This window comes from Myripristis murdjan, chromosome 19 (assembly GCF_902150065.1).
Source record: "Myripristis murdjan chromosome 19, fMyrMur1.1, whole genome shotgun sequence".
Lineage (NCBI taxonomy): Eukaryota > Metazoa > Chordata > Actinopteri > Holocentriformes > Holocentridae > Myripristis > Myripristis murdjan.
This window is the reverse complement of record NC_043998.1, coordinates 14,840,658-14,862,583: the sequence shown is the minus strand read 5'-3', so window position 1 is coordinate 14,862,583 and position 21,926 is coordinate 14,840,658. Positions and strand designations below refer to the sequence as shown.

The 21,926-nt window shown below is 41.7% G+C and overlaps 1 protein-coding gene across 2 annotated transcripts in view; it reads left to right on the top strand.

Moving 5' to 3' along the window:
• The window catches only part of snx29 (sorting nexin 29), a 166,813-nt gene that overhangs the window by 49,899 nt on the left and 94,988 nt on the right, over positions 1–21,926 (top strand). The gene's annotated exons all lie outside the window — the stretch shown is intronic.

Below are 21,926 nucleotides of genomic sequence, written 5' to 3'. Positions count from 1 at the left end.
AGATCAACTAAACAGGTGAATCTAGGCGAAATATATACAAGTTGTAAAGAGGAGGCGATGGCTTACAGGAGGATTTGCCAGCTTTGAGACAATTGAGACATGAAGTGTGCAAAATTGTCGTGCAGCTCAACATGAGGAAGGTGATATTATCTAACATTTTGCATGTTTGGTGTACTTGTTCAATCATTTCGGGGCTTTGCAAGACAGTGAAGCTTACATCTTGCAGTGCATTCAGTGGAGAGAGGGAAGCAGAATGAGTATGACGAGAGCAGAGGGAGAGGGAGAGTCCTTGAGGTGATGCATCGTGAGATTTCACCTCCTCTGTTGCCTCAGGGTGTTTTTGAATTCACACTCACACATTCATTCGCACACGCATGCCTCCAGGCCATTACTGTACCTGGTACCTAAAGTCTCCACAAATTCCACATTGCCACTCGATAACTACAGTAGCTTCGTGTGAATTGGTGTACTTGTGTTATGTGAGCGTGTATGACTCCAATAGGACAAACACAAACTCTCTCACCTCTCTCTCCTCTCTCTCAAAGCTCTCCTCCCCCAGTTCTCCTTTCTCTTCTTCTGCTCTCTCTTCTTGTCTCCCTCTCTGCCTCCCACCTCTATCTGGTGAGTGATTACATCTGTTCCCAACTTGCCTGCCTGCTTGTGTACAGACCGATGTTGTATTAGCAGAGGCAAAGCTAACCAGTCATTTGTTGCACGGCTGCCCACGCTGATGATAACACACCTCAGACTTACTTTAGCATTTCGGCTGGCGGAGTGACGGCTAAACGCTTCAGGTTGCAGTGAGCAGATGTTGGGGACAGAGGAGAAGCATGATGGCCACTTGTTACGCCGGCTGTTGTTTTAGGTTATCTTGTGGCACTTGTTTTCTTTCTGCAACGTTGGGTGGCGAAGTAGTGTGACAGTTGGCAGCGTGTCTAAGCGTGTATGTATCCGCATCACTAAGTATAGAAGGAGAGTTTGAGGTTAAGTGTGTGTGTAGCCATGTGTGCACTTGTTTAAAGGAGGCATATTTTAATTACAACAGCAGCTGTACTTGTCCCATACCCGCAGTGATGCCACCGTTTTACACGCCTCCTCTCACACGTTTTGCTAAGAACTCTGGGTAGAGCCTGGCCAGGTGGTGGAGGCTGAGAGGCACATCTTAGCGGCAGTGACATCACTGGTGCGGTCCGACCAGGTAGTGATATTAATCAGAGTCGATCAGCACGCTGCGACAGCCATCCGGCCCAATATTAGGTACATGGCACCCCACACACAGAGCTGATAATGAAATTGTAACAGCATATGTCTCGGTTGTCCTTCCCCCTTTTAGTGTTGTCTTCTCACATACTGGCAAATGTTTTGATTGGGTATTTACCTTCCTTTTAGGTATAAGAATATTAATACTACTACTAATAAACTTTCTTTGTATGGCACTTGCAAAGTGTTTTGTCTAAAAAAAGAAGACAAGAATGTGAGAGAAACTGAAATGAGCCAACGGTAGAGAAGATAAAGATACACATAAATTTAGAGTAGTAGTAAAAGACAACAACTAAACACACATACAGGAAAAGTAGTAAAAAACAATCAGTTATTGGTAAAAACAAGTCTATAAAATAGAGTTTGAAGAAGTGAGGATAATTTTGCTGGTATAATATCCTCAGGCTCCCAGTGGTGCCCCAGTGGTGAAGGCCCAATCGCCTCTGTCTTCAAGCTAAACCTTGAGACGACTCAAAGGACCCTGCCTGAAGCTTGGTTCATGCCTCCTGTAGACACGGATGCAACTGGGAGCATGTGGCCAATAAGGGCCAGCTGCTAGGGCGGCAAGGGTGGTAGTTCACCAGCTGAAAATTGAAACAATGCAGAAGACAGCCACGATGATGGATATTTCCTGATTGGCTGAAGCAGGAAGGATGTGAGCAGGGAGGTGGGAACGATTGGCTATGATTGGCTGAAGCAGGAAGGATGTGAGCAGGGAGGTGGGAACGAAGTGGAGGACGTCCATCAAATGGCTGTTTACTTTGGACGGAAGGAAGAGGAGAGTTGTGAGAAGCATGGACCAAGCTTGAAGATGTTAGGCAGCACTGTGACTTGTAAGAGGTGAAGAGGTCAGAGATGTAGGAAGGGGCTAGACTGAGCCATACTAGGAAGCTCCCGTAGGTTAGTTCTGAAAAAAGTCAGTAAATGACAATCAAGTTTCTAGGTCTTCCTCCCACTAGTGAGGCTCCAGCATTCAGTCAACAATACACTCTGCAGTGACTGAGATGAGATGAGATGAATGCTTGGATGACTCTTTCTAGGTCACCAGAAGTTAAAAAAAAGACTTAATTTTGGAAGACTAGGCAACCTTATTTACCTGGGTGCTGAAGAGAGGTTATTGACTTTTCAGTATCTGATGGACTCTCTTATCCAGAGCTAATTACAGTCCGTGCAGTGGGATTAGCTTCTGTTCCTAGATTACCAAAAGTACAGACGGTATTAGGGAGCGCAAAAATGACAGCCATGTTGTCATGACATATTTCTGCAGCCCTACAAAGGTCGTGTAAGAGAGAGACATGCTGGGCAAAGAACTGCAAAAATATGAGCTAAACAGATATTATCTGTTTACTTGGTTTACCAAAATGTGTGATTCTGACATTAGACATTATTGCCTTCAGAGTCATTCTTTGAGTCTAGTCTCTCAGGGAGCCTTCAAACATGTGGGAGTAATCTATTTTGAGTGATACGTCTCAGTTTGATTATGAGTTTTCTTTTTTTTATTTCCTTTTTCTGGTTTCAGAGCGCTACTGGCTTTTTGGGTATGAATATTTAGAGTCTTAAACAGATAACGATCCACGGTCGCTTTGGAGGCTTTTCATTCGAAACCCCACGGATCCTCAGAGTTGTGCTGCCGCAACTCTCCCCTGAATAAGTGCCACCAGCAAACCGGCAAATCTCTATCTCTTTATCGTTGCCTCAAAGCATTTTCCACCCTTCTCCCCTCTTGCTGAATCACCGGTAGTGCTCCTCTGAGACCCCCCCGCCCCATCTCATCCTGTGTGTGTGTGTGTGTGTGTGTGTGTGTGTGTTATCTGTGTGTGTGAGTGTGTGTGTGAGTGTGTGTGTGTGTGACTAATGTCTGAGTGTTTAGCTTGTTAATGTGCTCTGTGATAGCGGCCAAGCTCTATAAACAATTTAATCCTGCTTCTCATGTGCAGGGGAGCACCACTCTCTACTCCTTCATAGACCTGGAGGCTTAAGAGGAGAGGTGCAAGTGTGTGTGTGTGTATGTGCGTGTGTGTGTGTGTGTGTGTGTGGAGGAGGCGAGGGGGGTAGCTGGTAAAGGAAACAAACTGAGGGAATGTGTTTCAGGAGCGCAGAGATAGCTGTGAAGATTGTTGTGTGATCACTATACCAGAATTTTAGCTTAAATTCAAATGCTGAGCTTAAAGCTATAATAATTGCATGGGTACAATTTAAGTGAGGGCAGTTTAGACTCAGCTGACAAATGTAGAGAATAAGCACGTAATTTAAAGGTTGAGTTGAGACATGAACCTCATAGTTGGCCTAACTTGCTAATAATTGATGTGCTTATTACATGTTTTTGTCTGTTTTCATGATTTCCTTTAGTACAGCTTTAAAATCCCACATTTCAGAGGTACTGTCATACCAAAACAAGAAAATCCAGACAGGGATCCATTTTTGCTGGCTTTTTAAGTGAAATCAGTGAAATCCTCTTCTTCTTCTTCTTCTTCTTCTTCTTCTTCTTCTTCTTCTTCTGCTTCTGCTTCTGCTTCTAATTCTTCTAATTCCTCTTCTTCTTTGTCTTCTTTATCTTCATGTTTTCTCTATGTTTTCGTCTTCATCTTCTTCCTCTGCTAACTACTCCAATCCATGTGCCATGTAGTGATGTTGCAATGGCATTTCAGCTTGCAGCGCACATTTGGAAAAAGCATCAAAACTCCATACAATTTGATATTGAATTCAGTCTTTCACAACAGCAGGTGAGTAGCGCTGACATTTAAATTATCTTGACAATGCCAGAAGATAGTAGTGAAGGTACGGTTAGGGTGGAGAAGGATGGAGATGAGAGGCAGGGAAAGAGGAGGATAGAGTTGACTCAAGAGGAAAGCAGAAGATAGAGAGGAGCGCTGCAGAAGTTTTTACGCTAACAACCTGCCGCCTACCCTCTCATCTTCACTCCAGAAGCTTCTGTCGCAGAGGTCAAATAGCCTGGCGGAGCCTGAAGAGAGCTCTGTGAAGGGACTACCTTTACACTGCTGCTCTCATCCTCTTCTCTCATCCTCTTCTCTCCACTGGGGACAGGATACAGCCTTTACTCTTATGTCCGTTTTGTTGCACCACATCAAGCTCTGAATACTGATGAACAGGTGAAATGCCTAGTGTGCAGAGCGGCTGATTCGGCAGCAGCACCAGGGGGAATGTATCATTTACAGCCATTTTATAACCTCTTTTACACCTGGCATTAACATTTGTCCTGGATTGTAATCTGTTAGTTCAGAAATACATAAAATCTAGGTGTAAATGCACCTGAGATGCATCTGATTATTCAGCTGACCTGCAGAGGTGGTCAGTGATGCATTTGGCCACATTAACAACAAAGTGTAAATGCATTTTGCCTCCAGCCCACATATAGGAGTTGTGTAAATGAAAATAAATTGTGGATCCAACCAGGAGGCACACACAAAACAAATGGCAGCTTACAGATAACATGTTGGAAACGAATGAAGGGGAAACAAGCAGGACAAGGTATTTACTGTTATTTTACAAGGTGTAAATAGCACAAGAGGAAGTGTTGTGTTTCTCTGTGTTTTGGTGATGGGAAGAGAAATCAGATGCCGTTTTATGAACCAGATGAATTTTACTGCCAGGTGTAAATGTAGTCCAGCTTGTTATTTCCAGATGTAGGTGTAGGGGCCTACATTTGCTTGGGGACAGCACGTAGAGCTGCATTTTTCTATGTTTTAAAAATTTTGGTAAATAGAGAAATCGCAAGATTGGATGTGTCATTATCTTCATATTGTGATGAAAAGTAACATAATTGTATGTTGCCTCAAATGAGACACGCAGATGAAAATGATACCTTCACTTGTAAGAGTCAAGGCATTACAAAGTGAACAGCCATGTTTTGATTGAAGACGTCAGACACTGATATGTGACTCATCCGAGCCACTGTCACTGTAATCAGATCATGTTTCTGAATATAGGTTGTGCATTCAGCGTACTCAAGGGATGTGATGCGATTGAGATCAATGCAATTTATGTTTTGGCTCATATCTTATTATGATATTAGCTCAGATCAAAAGGATTAAGAAATGATGGATTCTGAGATTAAGCCCTTCATCCACAGCTTGTTTTTAGCATGACAATTAAGTGCATACACTTCAAATTCTCACAGACTATGTGAAATTGAATTAAGCTTTTTGCTCTTACATCTCTCTGAGCTCTCTCATATTATAGCATCTGTGTTAAAATTTACATAAGCGCAAATGTAAACATTATTTTCCATCTTCACAGTGGCACAACAGATACCATCTATACATAAGAAATTGGAAGGGGTAAGAGCAGATATTCATCACGTCTGTAGTCTAAAAATGATTAAATTAAACTTAGGGGCTGGTAAGACTGAAACTGTTGAACCCACTGTAGTGTTTCAGTGGAAAATGGAATGTTTTTAGATTCATAGTGCTGTTTATGGTCCATTTTCATTGAACACAAATCCTCTGAGCACCCTGAGGGTTGTTCAAACAAATCAGATACTGTACCCTCAACTCAACACCTTTAGGTTATGCTGGCAGGGCTGGAGAGTGGGAGTCTGAAGTGCTGAGGATGTATTGGATGCATACTTTTTTTAGATGGTGATTGTGCTAACTTAGCAACAAAAAAATGTTGAAATTGATAAAATAAAAAAAAAGAGAAAAAGAGAGACAGTATTTAATATTGCATTAAAATCTATAATCCAGGAGTCAATGGTAAATAACAAATGTCTAGAAATAGTTTAAAAGTGTGTTTGAAAACATGTAAATGGAAATATGACTGATGACAGTACATACACTTATTCTATTCTGCTCTTGTTCTTGTGGTCTTCATGTGTTTGAGGAATGTAAATGTGCTTATTGCCTGTTTTTGGATGTTACTGGCTCCATTTGTGGACGCCATGGGGCGGCATGGCTCAGGAGATAGAGCAGTCGATTAGTAATTTGAGGGTTCTTGGTTCAATCCCAGGCTCCCAGGGAGCATGTTCAAGTGTCCTTGAGCAAGACACTGCTCCTAATGGGCAGCTTGGCACATGGCATGGCACAGTAGCATCAGCCATCAGCGTATGAATGTGTGTGTGAATGGGTAAATATCAGGCAAACATTGTAAAGTGCTTTGAGTGGTTGGTAGACCAGAGGAGTGCTATAGAGATGCAGTCCATTTACCATTTGGATCTTAGAAGCTCCCCATAAAAAACTTTATGTTTCATAGGGCAGTTATGCTGCTCAGAAAGAACAACAGAATGTTAGTAGCAGCCATGTTTAAGGGAACCCAGGAGCTAATTCTTCTCTAAAAACTTATAAACTGCTCCCCACTGGCAGTCCCTTTGTCAAGTGTTCTGTAAAATTGAAAATGTACAAAGTCCGCGACCCTTTGCTTTAGCTTATTCGAGTTCTGTGTATATGCACAGATCAGTTCATTAACATACAATGTAGGCTGAATTCAAAACCAAAAATGTTCATTACGGTGTTATCCTCCACGTGCCCCCTGCTACTGCCAGTCTCCTTTCAGATTGGGAAAGTCTGATGCACTGATTAAATAGACTCCTCCAAATTAGCATGTTCCCGGCACTCAGAACACATGCAAAACCCGTGCCATTTTATCTTGGAATGAGAACAAAACTGCTGAAGATGAAAAAAATAACTTTCTACAACATAATGAAGATAAAACTCACTTGGAGGGAATTCACTTACTGGGAAAAGTTTTTCTTTTGAGGATTTTTTGGACTCTTTCCCTCGGTGAATCCCACTGTGCTGTAGCCAACTCAAAGAAACGCTTGTTTTGTAAAAAGTCCTTTGGAGTCTGGATCAAAAGCATTTTCATAGCAACTCAATCTGTGATTGAAATATTTAACATTGGCACCAAGCCTCATGAAATCTCTGTTTCTCTCTCTCTCTTCCCCCCTCTGTTTCTTTCTCTTCCGCACTGCCTCTTTCTACATTCACCCTCATTTTCCACCTTTTCTCTTCTCATTTATTCAACCTTTATTCTCTCCCTCCCTCTCCTTCCATTCCTTGTTTTTACTTTCACTCCCTCGTCTTTACTCTCCCTCTCTCGTTGATTTTCTCCCTCACTGTTTGTCTTTGTGCATTAATAATCCATGCTAATAGAGAGCTGATGTGCAGATCTAAGAGAGCTGCTGTATGTATATTTGATTGTCTTCCTGAACGTTGACCACCCATAGCAAGCAGCTGTAAGAGCTAATAGGGTTGGGAGCAGCTGCCGTGACTGAGGTGTTGTCACAGAGGAGCAAAAAGCAAGAGATGGAAGTAGCCAAGTTGGAAAGGAGAGTTGGATAGGGAAAAAAAAGAAACACAACCGTACACTTAAGAGTTTTATGTTGCACTCCTCTTCCCTTTCATCCTTTGTGAACGTGGAAAGCATCTGAAGTGCTGTTTTTTTCCCCCCTTTGTCTTTGTGTAAATATGAATATGTAGCAGAGTGTCAGGATGTTTTGGTGGAGCTGCTGACATCAGAGAAGCTGCAGACTACTTCCTGGAAGTTCAGCGCTTAATGACTATATGAGTGTGTATGTGTATGTTTTGCGTGTGCCAGGGACAAGACAGGTGATTTGAAGTGCTTTGCTGTTGTTGGAAATCATCAGCTTCATACAGATCCTGTGCATCAACACGACACCAGGGGTCACTTCAGTGTTACCTTGGCGGGCCTGGGTGCCGTTTTTATCCTGGTGTTTTTGCGACAGTTGCACATTGGTAATTAGGTTAGACAAAGAAGAAGCGTGGATGTCTGCAGACGAGTTTGCGAGATAAAAGGCCAGCTAATGAACGCTGACAGGTTTTGGTGTCAGAAGTTGTGATGACTGTACACTCCACTGTTTGTTTTATCCACACTGTACTGAGTCACTTTGTGTCTCAGGCTCATGACTCATAGACGACGTTGGAAGAAAAAAAAAAAACATATAGTAATATGGAATATATTTGTAGTTGTTTTCAAGCGCTCAGTTGTGAGCAGGCGGTCGTGATTAAAAAGTGGTGTCACCTCTTCAGTGATTAGCCAAGTCTGAATCTCGGAGTCTGACAGCAGCTTCACTTCCTGCATAATTGGCTCTCGTATTGATTGAATAACATATGCAGTTTGTAATGTTTGTTTAACAGTTGAGGAAGTTGAAGTTGTTGAACTTCTGCAGCTGCGATGTTGGATGTCCTTTCGTCCTCATTCCTCCCATGAATGTCATCTAGATGATTAACTGAAAAATGTACTTGTATGCTGTCAGACATCATAAATTTGTGATATTTTATGCGTTGCATGACTGATGAAGTGTTGTAAAGTGTTTATCTCTTTGCCTCAATCTGGCCTGTCCATTTCTACTGCAGTTATTGATTTTCTACATTTCCCAGAATGACTTTTGAAAAAAACCCAGAGAACTGGAATAAACTCGTTGATGCTTTAAGTCTCAGTATTATGTAGAATTTATCATTAACACTCAAATTTCACTTCACAGTCACTTCATAGTCAAAGTAAACTTTTAGAGGCGATAAACAGTTCTAGCATATAAGTGAAAAGGGAAGTCAGCAGTGACATTTCCTCAGAATTGCCCTGGGTGTTTTTTTTTTTTTTAGTTTTTTGTGGTGATCAGCGGTGTCTGAGACATTGCTGCTGGAAGCTAAAGAACCTTTTGGCCTGTTGGTGGCGCTGTGGTGGGCCAATCAGTTTCAATTTTTGTGGATGATGGATATCGTTGTAAAAACGCATAATTGACCCAGCATGAGATATTGAGTGTGAAGCTCAGGGCCCTGTTGGCCTGGTGGTGACGCTATGGTGAGCCAAACAGCTCTACATCCAAATTGCTGGACCCTAGTGTCCAAATGCATCACTCTGCCAACTTTTGTCCAAAACAGGCCAGCAGAGGCTCATAAATTGTGCAGGAAAGGCAGACGGTGGACAGGCAGAGCCAGATCGAGACAGGCACTTTCCTGATCTTCCATTGTGGGGGATATACACTATATTGCCAAAAGTATTCTCTCAGCTATCCAAATCATTGAATTCAGGTGTTCCAATCACTTCCATGGCTACAGGTGTATAAAACCAAGCACCTAGGCATGCAGACTACTTCTACAAACATTTGTGAAAGAATGGGTCGCTCTCAGGAGCTCAGTGAATTCCAGTGTGGTACCATGATAGGATGCCACCTGTGCAATAAGTCCAGTCGTGAAATTTCCTCACTACTAAATATTCCACAATCATTACACCACAATCAAATATTCCACTGTTAGTGGTACTATAACAAAGTGGAAGCGATTGGGAACGACAGCAACTTCATGTGATCTTCAGATTAGCTCAAGAACAGTGCGTAGAGAGCTTCACACATCACCAAGCGCAGTGCAAAGCGTCGGATGCAGTTGTGTAAAGCACGCCGCCACTGGACTCTAGAGCAGTGGAGACGTGTTCTCTGGAGTGACCAATCACGCTTCTCCATCTGGCAATCTGATGGACGAGTCTGGGTTTGGCGGTTGCCAGGAGAACGGTACTTGTCTGACTGCATTGTGCCAAGTGTAAAGTTTGGTGGAGGGGGGATTATGGTGTGGGGTTGTTTTTTGGGACTTGGGCTCGGCCCCTTAGTTCCATTGAAAGGAACTCTTAATGCTCCCAACTTTGTGGGAACAGTTTGGAGATGGCCCCTTCCTGTTCCAACATGACTGCGCACCAGTGCACAAAGCAAGGTCCATAAAGACATGGATGACCAAGTTTGGTGTGGAAGAACTTGACTGGCCTGCACAGAGTCCTGACCTCAACCCGACAGAACACCTTTGGGATGAATTAGAGTGGAGACTGCGAGCCAGGCCTTCTCGTCCAACATCAGTGTCTGACCTCGCAAATGCACTTCTGGAAGAATGGTCAAAAATTCCCATAAACACACTCCTGTGGAAAGACTTCCTAGAAGAGTTGAAGCTGTTATAGTTGCAAAGGGTGGGCCGACATATTAAATCCTATGGTTTAAGAATGGGATGTCACTCACGTTCATATGTGTGTGAAGGCAGACGAGCGAATACTTTTGGCAATATAGTGTAGCTTGAAAATACTGTTATTCAACTATGTGTTGTGTCTGTAAATGGGAAGAGTGGTAATAATAACCATAATATAGGAAGAGCAAAACAGGACATGTCTTGTGGCTGCTGCCGTTTGTGGAGAAATTGGTCTCTGTCTCTATTACAATAATTTTCTCCCTGCATGATTGTTGAATTGCAGTGCAAACCTTAAAAAACCCCTGACATAATGTTGTTTTAGACCGCTGAAAAAATTTGTCAGCTACCAAACTCCTTTGCACCTGCTGGAAATAAACTCAACATGACTTCGCTTCATCTGTGTTTGGCCAGTGGGAATTTGAAAAAAATACACCACCAAACAGCAAAATGGGCCTGGAAATGCAAGTTACATCACCAGTGGCTGTTTTTTAACATTGTATAAAGGGTTTGGTTGGGGTCAGTTTTTCCTTGAATTCTTAGGTGGCTGGAGGAAATGAATTGACTGTCAAGTCGTCATGTCTGATCAAGAAACAGGATGGGTTTTGTTATTACCTTGCAGTCTGGACAAGATGCTCGATCAGCAGAACAGTGAGGAGATTAATGCTCAACAGAAAAATGAAAAGACTGTAGAATCTACTCTCCACTGTTTTGACAAATTAATAATACAATACAACACAGCAGCAATCATTTGCATTTTTTTTATGGTAGTGTCCTCCTCTCTGTGTTTTTTCTCTAATAACAGTAAAGGAATAGAAATGGTAAAACAAAACAATCCTTTTGAACTGTATTGTCAGAAAAGTATACAGCAAAGGTTTTTCTAAGTCTAAGGTTGCTTTCACAGCAGCCCTGTTTAGTGTGGTTGAATCGAGCTCTGGTGTGTTTACCTTCTGGGTGCCGGGTCACCTGGATTGGTGAGAATTCCCTAACTGAACCCAACATTTTCAATCAGAGACCGCTTCAAAGAGGCGGCCTCAGATCAGTTCAAGTGTTTGAGTGTTTCAGGTTATGATAGCATTGTGACAGACTGATATCAGAGGTAATCAGCTGCCGGTATCATCACAGATTGGAGTCAGTCTCTCAACGTTTTTATTTATTTATTTTTATTTTTATTTTTTGTGTTAATGTTCCCATACTTTTGTTTTGATTTACAGACAAAATGAAGATGGCAGATGTCCATATCATACATTATACATACATCTTAAGTTAGAACACATTGCCGGCTGCTGGTTTTCTGTTGCATTTAAATGCTATCAGAAAAAGCTGTAGAGTCGGCTTTAATTGTTTCGTGTCGTCATTTTTATTCAAAGATGGCTAATATGTTGACTTATAAGAAAAGAGCTTTCTCTCTTTATGTGCTTACCTCTCCACTTTGGTTTACATACCTTGGTCTGTTTTTATATTAGTTGTGTGAAAGCCAAGCCTTTGGTTTAAAAGTGGTTTTAAAGGCTGCATCACACTGAGGGGATGCAGTTTTCTGAGCTTATTAGACTGCTATAGCTGTTGCCTCTACCTACTTGGTCACCAGATCAGCATTACTGATACTGGATGTCTTCAGTGTGAATACTGTATGAAAATACCAGTAGTCACCCCTACAGTACTGTCACAATATTGTTGTTGACGTATTCGGTGGAGGGTATTGTGATATTCAGTTTTGTCCATATCGCCCGGCCCTCTTCTCTAGCACAGTCTGCTTTTGATAATTAATAAAATGTTCAGTTTATTAGAAATCACTGAGCCTTCACTGAAACTGTTTACCCCCCATGGGGAGCCCCACCTCCCACTTTGAAAGCCACTGGTGTATAGCATACATATGTCTACTTATTATTATTGTGCACTTACACTTTATAGGCTTATTCAGTGTGACTTACAGTGAAAGTGCAAGCAGTTACTCAATGTCCTCGGCAGGCCACATGGATGATGAACACAGGGGGAATAAAGCCGGTGACCTTTCACTTATGGGACAATCTATCAAAACACCATGCATCTACATATTTATATATAGATAAACATGGTCGCCTGTGCCGTAGATGCTGCACTTCTCTTCACTTCAACCAACAGGCCTATATCTTTTACCCATAGATGGCAGTGTGTCCATTAGTCTGTAGCATGTATCTGTCTGTCTCCTTCTCTTTAATGGTGTGAGGAGAAGCAGACAGCCACTGACAGGCCTCTGTAATGTAGATTTACCGTAATGGCCTGCAAGGAAATGAGATGTACACTGTTAAATAGTTTGGAAAGACATCTTGCTCCGCTCCGCCATGCGCTGACCTCGCTCTACGAGCCAGCGAAACACCAGACCAGATCATTGATTTGACAAAGGCTTTGACTAATGATGCTGGAGGGAGCGGGAGGGGAGGGGGAATTAAAAAAAAAAAAAAAAAAAAAAAACAGAGCACCCCTCTACCCCTCTCTTTTTTTCCACAGTCTGTTAAACATGAGACGTGGGATGGAGTGATCTGAATCTGTTGATAAGGTCACAGCTGCCCGGGGTTGTACATTACATTAACCATCACCTTCCTCGTCTTCCTCTCTCTGTCCTTTACTTTGGTGTCTTAATTAAGGCTGCCTTTGCTGCTGAGGCTCGTACAGAACCAGAGGCCTTTGTCATTCCTCCTCGTCCATTATGGATCATTTTCGGAAGATGTTAACCATTTTCAATTCTGCCTGTCTCACTGGTTGGTTCATGGATACAAACGCACACTGCACAAACACGCTTTGTTCAGACCAGCACGACTATACTTTAAATTCCAGGGGAGATCCCAAAGTTTCCGAAGATACCAAATATGTCCTGCTGAATTATTTCTGTTTGATGTAATGGTGCCGCCTAAAACAATGGCATCTTAGGTTTGAATACTGCAGATACAGTATAGATATGTGATATTGTTGTACAATATGGGAAACAAAATGTTGTATTTTAACTTTGAAGCTGCTTAAGAGGAAATCAGAGTTCAAGGGGTTAAAAAGCACATCATAATCCTTAGAGGTGATTCAACTTGAGACTACATTGTTTTGAAAACAGATGATAATGATGGTAAAATTGTTGATCAACAAAAATCCACTTGATGGATTGAATGCATGCATGTGGATGCGTTTAATGGCTCTCTTAGAGTTCCGGCTGTCTGTTCCTTCCATCTCAGATTTTTTTCACATCGATGGCTGATGCTTGCTGTTTAGTGTGTGTGTGTGTGTGTGTGTGTGTGTGTGTGTGTGCGCGTGCGTGCCTGCGTGTGTGGCTATTTCATGGCACTTCCTTTCCCCGTTACTCTCATAATAGCTGGATGATAGCATCAGAATCAAAGACCTTTGCCAACCCTAATAGCAACCACTGTCTTCTCCTCTTCCTTCCCCTCTTCACCTTTTTTTTCTTTATCGCTCTGTCTCTCTCCATATCTCATTATCTCTTTCTCTTGGTCTGATCCTCTGTCTTTCATATCTCTCTCTCTCTCTGTGTGTGTCTCTCTCTCTCTCTCTCTCTCTCTCTCTCTCTGTCACTCTGTGTAGCCTCCCTCTCTCGCCCTCCCTCTGTCTTTCCCCAAGCCCTAAAATAGGAAATGTCTAAATTACACTTGCTAATAGGTTGCAGCAGCACTGTTTTCTCCCCCTCTCCATCCTCACTCTCCTCCTTTTTTAATTTAATATCAGGGACAGAACACATTTCATTTGATACCAAATGAAAGGATTCTTCTTATCGACTCTTGAAAGCAGGAAAAAAAAAAGAAAAATGATTGAACTACAGGAGGATGTGTATTCCCGTTGGAGGATATAAGGGAGGAGGTAGGTTTCTTCTCTCCTCTCTACTCCATTCCCCTCCTTGTTCCTCTCCTCTCCTCTCTTCTCCTCTCCTCTCCTCTCCTCTCCTCTCCTCTCCTCTCCTCTCCTCTCCAGCAGATGGGAACATCAATTCTTAATGCTCATTCTGCCACACTAGAGCTCATCTCCGCCGGGTACAGAAAACCAGCACAGAGCACCATCTCAAACACTCACTCTGTCACTTTGCACATCTAAAACACCTACGACAAATTCTAGCCTCAGTCTCTTCTTCTTCCAGTAAACATTCCCTGGACACCTAATCCAAGTCAGTGCGATGTGTGGCATTTAAACATCAACAAATCATTATCATATTGATTTTGAGACATTAGAATAATTACTGTAGACCAATGCCAAGAGGATTGGCAGCTTCTATAGGCCTCTATGATGCATTTTCCATTGTAAACCATTGTGTGGCAAATCTGTGTTGTTTTACAACACAAATCTGGGAGAGCACCGTTCTTGCAGTGCAAATGGAGCTGAAGCTTTCAAGGCCGCTTCACATGACAAGCGTCGAGCATCGCATTAAATGCTGTTTAACACCGCTGTGTTAAATTGAGGCAGTACCTACATAGTGTTTTGACTCTGATTATGTGTTTTCAGCTTCAGAGACTGGTGGAATGAAAGAAAAGAGCTGATGGAAAAATAGCTTCCAGCATCTTCTTTAGTAAAGTAAAGAAACAAGGATTATCTCTGTGGGAAATCTGGTCTTAGTTTTGAGAAACAGTAGCACTGGTAGAAAGCAGGGGCTAACATGCGCTTGGACAATCGTTTTATTTGTTTACGGTAAGTATCTCCCCGAAATGACAGGTTAGGCTATTACAGATTTGGTCCAACTTCTGCTGCCAGTTCATGGCTGTGAATGTGATAACTTTAATACATTTTATGTAAATCTTTTCAAATATGCTGTTCACATTCATGACCTCCAGAGAGAGAACCGTCTTATCCGAGTTATTGACCTTATGACCTTTGCTCTAGCTCCACCATTGGGCCAAACGTTCAGTTTGTGAATGTAGTATTGTAAGTACTAACAGATAATTTATGAGATGCTTTGCATTGTGGACTATTGAATAACTGCATTAAAGATGGTAGCCAAACTTATCACAGTCCCCCATCAGTTAACCAAACCATTGAACCAGATTAGGGACAAGATCAAGTTGTCATTTTGGGAATATATCCTGTTGTGCACCAACAGCACATGTCTAAATAGCCCATATTGGTCTCCTTTCAACCCAGTAAAATGGAGCTTGAGGTATCTGTGTTGTTGTTTCAAGAAAGAGCTGTTACTGTTGAGTTTTTCACGTTAATTTTTGATGTTTTGAGCTCCACAAATTAATACCCATCCATCAATTGTATTAGGGTGAAGGGAGATAGACTGGAAACCTCCCTAATTATATCCATGGATATATTGCACTAGGGGTATGCTGGAAAATTTAAATATGCTGCAAATAGCACTTAGACCATTTAGACATTTTATTTCCAGTTGACCACATTTGGTGCTTGCCATGTTACACATCACATTCCACATTTTTAACATTTTATGGTCTCACAAATGTTTCCTTGCTTTGCTTTATTCATAGTCAGGCTGTGTTTTCAAGTTAACTGAATCATGGTGTAGTGTGCATACATCTTGTTGCCTCGGTGTGTGTTTGGGCAGCCATCCATGACAGAACAGCTAGACATGTTCATGTGTCTCTACAGCTTCATGTTGCCTTTTCAGTACAGCGGCCAAACAGGGGGAAGTCGACCGTTATCCAGCTGTAAATGTCAAGGGCAGATGTTTTGCTGGTTGCACACTAATCATTTTTCTATCATGCTAATGGATAATGTAATGCTTTCAAAGTGGTGTCTGTGAGGGGCTTCCTCAGGGTCAGCAACATGATTTCACTCTAACTTAACTTTGAATCTGTTTGTTAGTGTTCAAGCATGACATTTTAAACAATTTAAAACTTAACACAAACAAAATAATCTTTTCATTTCATGGTACCCCAGGGCAAAATCACTTCAAATGGGGTTCTGTTGCTTAATGAAAGTCAACTTGAGGGTCCAGAACATGAAATAACTTGAAAACCCCCAATGTAATGTATAGTCACATTGTATTTTATTTCTTCCATTTTCAAGACAAACAGATGAAACAAAGAAGGTTTTTTTTTCCCACCTGCTCCTGTTTTTTATGTTAGCAGGGAATAGGAGACTCATATGAATAGGAGATATAAAATAGAGTCACTGTTGGGTCCTGATGTCAGCATCCTCATTTCTTCCACGTCCTACATGTGTTTTAAAGTTCATTCCACGAGGGACGGCTGGCTGAGCATACACAGTCTTTTTCAGCAACACACTGCTGTGCATTGATGCCATTCCTGCCCAGAATGTCCCTCATTCACTTTTCTGACCTTAAGTTTTCCTTTCTGTCTGGAATGTAAACCAGCAACCGTTATGGTTCCAGTGTCATGCCTGCCTCTTTAACCTTTTTGTGTAGAAAAATTCTCAAATCTCAAATTATGACAACAGACCTTTTTTTATTTGCAGGCTGCTTCACAAGTCTGTTGTGTGCTTCTTGAGCCCATCGTCTTGTTGTGGTTTTGAGGCTTTGTCTGAAGTGGAGAGCCATCTATTTTGTTTTGCCTGATGTTGGTCATTATTAATTTGACCCCGATTAACCTTTCTCATTAGCCACCGGTGTCAAATGGGGGTTGGTCAGTGGGTGAATGTACGTTAACTGCTGGCTAAACAGCGGCTCCTGACAATAAGAGCTGTGGCAAACAAATGGTCTGTGTCATTAACTGAAGGGGGTTGGGATTTGGGAGGGGGGCAGTGTGGATGTCCTTTAACAGCAACCAGCCAGTTAACACAATAACCAGAAAGCAATTAGATTGACTTTCTAAAATGGCAGTCAATTAGCAATGCTGCTGCACTATGTAGCCATAGAGGTGAGGAGGGAGAGAGAGAGTAGAAAGTTTTCAGAGACAATGAGAAAATACAGGGGCTTTAACTTCATTGTCAGCACACTGGGTGATGATGCAGCCGCTGATTGCTAATGAGAAAAGCCTCCGGTCGCCTTCATTCCAAGTGACGTCAGGAGAATGGCACGCCGGGCGGCGGCTCTCTTTGCCATCAGTGCTGCTGTGATCTCTGCAGGCAGGAAATTAGCTGTTGTGATGTCACAGGGAGATGGAGGGGTCAAAGGGCAGATGGGAGTTTGTCTGATGCAGCGGTTTCTGAGTTTTGATACACTTATCACCATTTGTGCACACTAACCAGATTTATCTCCCCTTCCACTCTCTTTTACTACCATCGCCGGCATCGCTGAAGGAGATTTGCATGTCTAATCTGGTCCATTAAATTCTTACAGTTTAGAATGGTTTTAAAGGCATTAATAGGCCTTTTTTTATTTTCTCTTCAGTGGAGAGAGCCTTTGGAAAAAAAACAGTCTAGACTTAAGATAATCCATGCCTTCACTTCTCCTGTCCAGCCACACTTTGAGAGATTGAGTTTTAGGGATGCTACATTTGTTTGTCCAGACATCCCTTGAAGAACAAAAGAATGGTACAGTTACAACTTGCAACTTATTAAAGCACATTTTGGCATGTTTGTTGACACATTGTTATAAATTATTATTTCCTGATCTTGGGGAAAAAATGCAGCAGGCCACCACTCAAAATGTTTTGGTCTATTTCTGTCTTCTGCAGTCACATCTTGAAACTGTTGCAACTTGAAGTTTTGTTCTGCAGACATTCATTTCTGTGTCAAGTCTCTCCCTTCAGTACAAAGCGAAGGCCAGATTGACAGATATGGATTAAGGCTAATCCTTGATATTTGAACCAAGATCTGTGCGAATGTGATTTTAGTTTTTGACTCAACTTTTCCAGCGCTTGGGGTGTTGGATGAAAATGTTTCCCTGGAGAAAATTTCTGTCTGTCTGTGATCACACCCAAGCTGTTTGTTATTCACAGAAGTAAAAAGTTTTCATGGAAATGATGAAAAAAGAAATCCCCTCTTCATGCAAATTAAAGAATTTATTCTCTGACATATAAAACATATCAGATAGAAATAGTCAGAGTATTTTATTTATATGCAGTTAATAAATTCAGGCTTTACCATTTAGGTTTTACCACTCCCTCCCACTCACCCTTTAATAAAAGTAAATGATGAATAAAGCATCTCAGCATATCAGGTACTGCTGCAGTCCTGCAGTTTGGATTACACCAGGATAGGGAGGGTAAACATTACGCAGATAGGAAATAATGTTTGTCTTCAAGGTTGGCATGTTCTCTATCATGATTTATGGAGATCAAATATCAGGGCATCATGACATCTGGGATTTGATTGGGGTTTTTGAAGGCTGATACACTGACATTTTTGTATCACAGCTACTGATGGTGTGCCGATCTTTAATATCTTTCAATTTTTCCATTTTTGTGCCAAGAAAGATTATAAGCATTCATTGTGTCCCCCAGAATTTTATTGTTGGCAGGGTAGTAAAGCCTCTGAAACAGCATTTAGACCAGCATGGGACAATAAAACTCCACTGAAACCTACGATGAAGAAACTGCTTTAAGTTTGGCAGCGCTTCAAGGCAGGGTGACCCACTGCACCTATTCAGCTGCAGGGAAACTCCGAGATGCAAGAGGCCTTTAAATGAAGAACATCACTGAGCTATATAAAGGCCCCGGGCACCACCAGGATGCCCTGTTCAGCTATTTTAAATGAATAAATAAAACATGAAAAGAAGATACATTGCACTGCTCATTTTGCAGACTATTGTTATGTAATTCTGCTCAGGGAGAAACCTCCAACATATTGACACATTGACAGGAGCTGTTGCTGTTGAATTTTTCTCATAGGAATTTTTGACAGTTGACAGTCACACAAAGCCATCTGGATGTATAGCTTGCATTAGTGGGATTTTTTTTCCCCCTTTGATATTAGTATGTTTAATTATGTATTATAAGCTGGTTAGAATTAGTATTAGGAATTTAAACAGATCATAATTCCCTCTCTAATATCTATTTTATATTGTTTTGAAAATTTCTCCTTCAAACAAATATTTAGTGTTCCTCAGCAGGGACTAAATTTTACAACATTTGAACACATCGTGATAACATAATCATTAACCTTTACCCAAAACTCATTTTTGCCTGACGATAATGAGGAGCCAGCAGCAGTGTGGATGAGGTCGCAGCTCAGTCAGACCCGGGTCTCAGGAAACTGTGTCTCTGTTCCAGTTGGGAGGCTGTTTCAGATCTGCGTCCCTGTTCTGTCCCGATTCGAAGCTTGTAGGCCGGCGTGGGTAAGATGCAGCTCCCTGGTGCTGGTGGTCACTTTGTAAGTCATCTGACTTCCTCTCTTAAATAGCGCAACAGGTATTATTGCTGGCGTGACCGGAGCAATGATAGGTACCGCGGGAGCATTTTAGCATTATTGTATTGTTCATGGATCTAGTGCCTCAGTCAACTAAGGGGACAGCCAGTGATTACTAACAGTAACAGCAAGAGAAGAGAGTGTTGCTGCTGTAGATGCACAATCAATTCAATTTGACATTTTTTAAAGTGATAGGCAAATAATAATAATGATAATTAAATCCCCATATTCCCCTTTCATTGCAGAAGCAGGGAATGTTTGTGTGTCCCAAACACATTTTTTCCATCCCAGGATGACGGGACACCCTTAGTCTTGAGCCCTGCTTTGCCACCCTCAGGTGGTCATGCCTGTTAACAGTCAGTGCAATTACAGCCTTTTCACTCAATTCCTTACAGAAGCCAGTCACTATGGAAATCAGCGTTGTACAATAAGAGCATACTTGCATGCTTCTATCACATGGAGAGAGGTGTGTACTTGTCATCATTTCCTTTAAGGTACATTTAGCCACTTCTCACATAAATAACAAATTACCTGGGTATAAAAAAATTGTACTGCTGTGACTGTGTTGTGCTCAGTGTGTACCTGTGTTTTCCATGAACTGGAATAAAAGATGAGCTCTACATGTGACAAGGAAGTGTGTACCTGCCTGTTTGATTGTATGCATGCATGTATGTCATGCATATGTGAACATGTGTGCGCTGCGTTACGTAAGTGGTTTTGTAAGTAGCTGAAATGGCTGCATATTGTGTGTGTTTGCGAGTGGCTTTGTCAGTAAATGGGTGAACACTGGGCACGTGAGAGTTTTTTTAAATAAACTTGTGTTTTGTATGTGACTGGTTCTGTAAATGTGTGAATTTTGTCATGCGTGAGTGGTGAAGTGTGTGAGTGCTTTGTGAATGCTTAATAACTGTGTTTTAATACGTTGCAGCAGATTGAGCTGTGATGCTTTCCAGCTCAGACATTTTTGGGTCAGAGATTTTTTTTTTCTTTTTTTCTGATAATTGCTTTGATCACAGGAATAATTAGGTTTTCTTCCTTGCTTTTCACTAAAATGCACACACCCAAGCAAATACACACAAACTCACAAACACACACAATCCTCTCCCTTTCTCAAGTGTAAAATGGCATACCTTGAATACACATTGACAGAGGACAGAAATGCAAATAACGCATAGCGATAGAAGCCCCTCCTGCTGTTATCTCTCGGCTCTTCCCTGCCAGGGAACAGGTGAAAAAACAACTGAGGCACTATCGGGTCAAAGGTTTAGAGCAAACTCACTCTCCGTAATGCACACAGCCAAGATAATGTGAATTTTAAACAGAAGCTGCGCTTTGCCGTGCCAGAAAAAAAAAGCTCCATTCGCTCTCCTTGAAGACAATGCACTCGCTGTTCCCTATTCTTTGAATTGAGACGGGCATGTTGTGCCGAAGCTAGAGACTTATAAAATCCAAATTCAATTGCGTGCTCCACCCCACCCCACCCCCCCATCCTACCTCCCTCCAGTGTTTCTTCCCTCAGTCTTTTCATCTTAGAAGTGCAATCATGGCCTGTGATGAAGTTGCCTCTCAGAGGCACAAGTAATCTGACAAGTTTGAAAATTTTTTTCAAGTTCGTCTAAGCCTCTCTCATTTCCACGAGCAAGCTGAAATCGTGATCATGTAGGACGCCATCGGAACCGCTTTTAGGCAGTGAAATGTAGCGTTTGGATGAAAAACAGTAACTCATAGTATAATTTTCTTTTGCTAAGGCCTTATTTCTAAGCTCATCGCAATAACTCCATTACCTTTTGAGGTGAAGCAAACCAGTGAGCACGAGGAGGCCCTCTCGCTATCATATTTGCGATGAGGAGTTGGGACCACTGCAGCAAAACGGCTTATTTTTTGCTTCAGAGAATGTTCTAAAGGATCCTTTTTTTCTGGGGAAACTTAAGCCATTCAGGTAGTAAATATATACTAAAGAAAGTGCTTAGGTTTTTCAGAGGTTTTTAATTTCATGAAATAAGTTTGTTTTTGCAGTGGCAAGTTGTGGAAGCGAGCAAACTGTTGTACTGTTTGGGTTCAGTGTGTGTGTGTGTGTATGTGTGTGTGTGTGTGTGTGTGTGAGTGTGTGTGTGTGTGTGTGTGTGTGTAAGTAATTGTGTGTGTGTGAGAAACGTGTGTGCTCGTGCATGTGTTTCCCTGCATTCATGAGAGCGACAGTCACTACCTTTATACGCGCACAATAATCCAATTATTGTTTTCACCCGGATTGGGGGAATATTTAATTAAGCTCTTTAAATGCCTGGAACATTCACACTTCCCATTAATATTCATTAATTTTGTTGCATTGCACATACTCCTCCATTTATTTACCCCTCTCTCTCCCTCTAGAAGCAACATCCTGTTTAATCATTGCCTTAAAATACTCTTTATGGATCCCACTATATTTCTTTCTGCTTGCATGTAATATTTCTTTCTGTTTGCATGTAACTACACTCTGTGTAACGGTTCTGAATGCTCACGTTGTGCTGGAAGGTG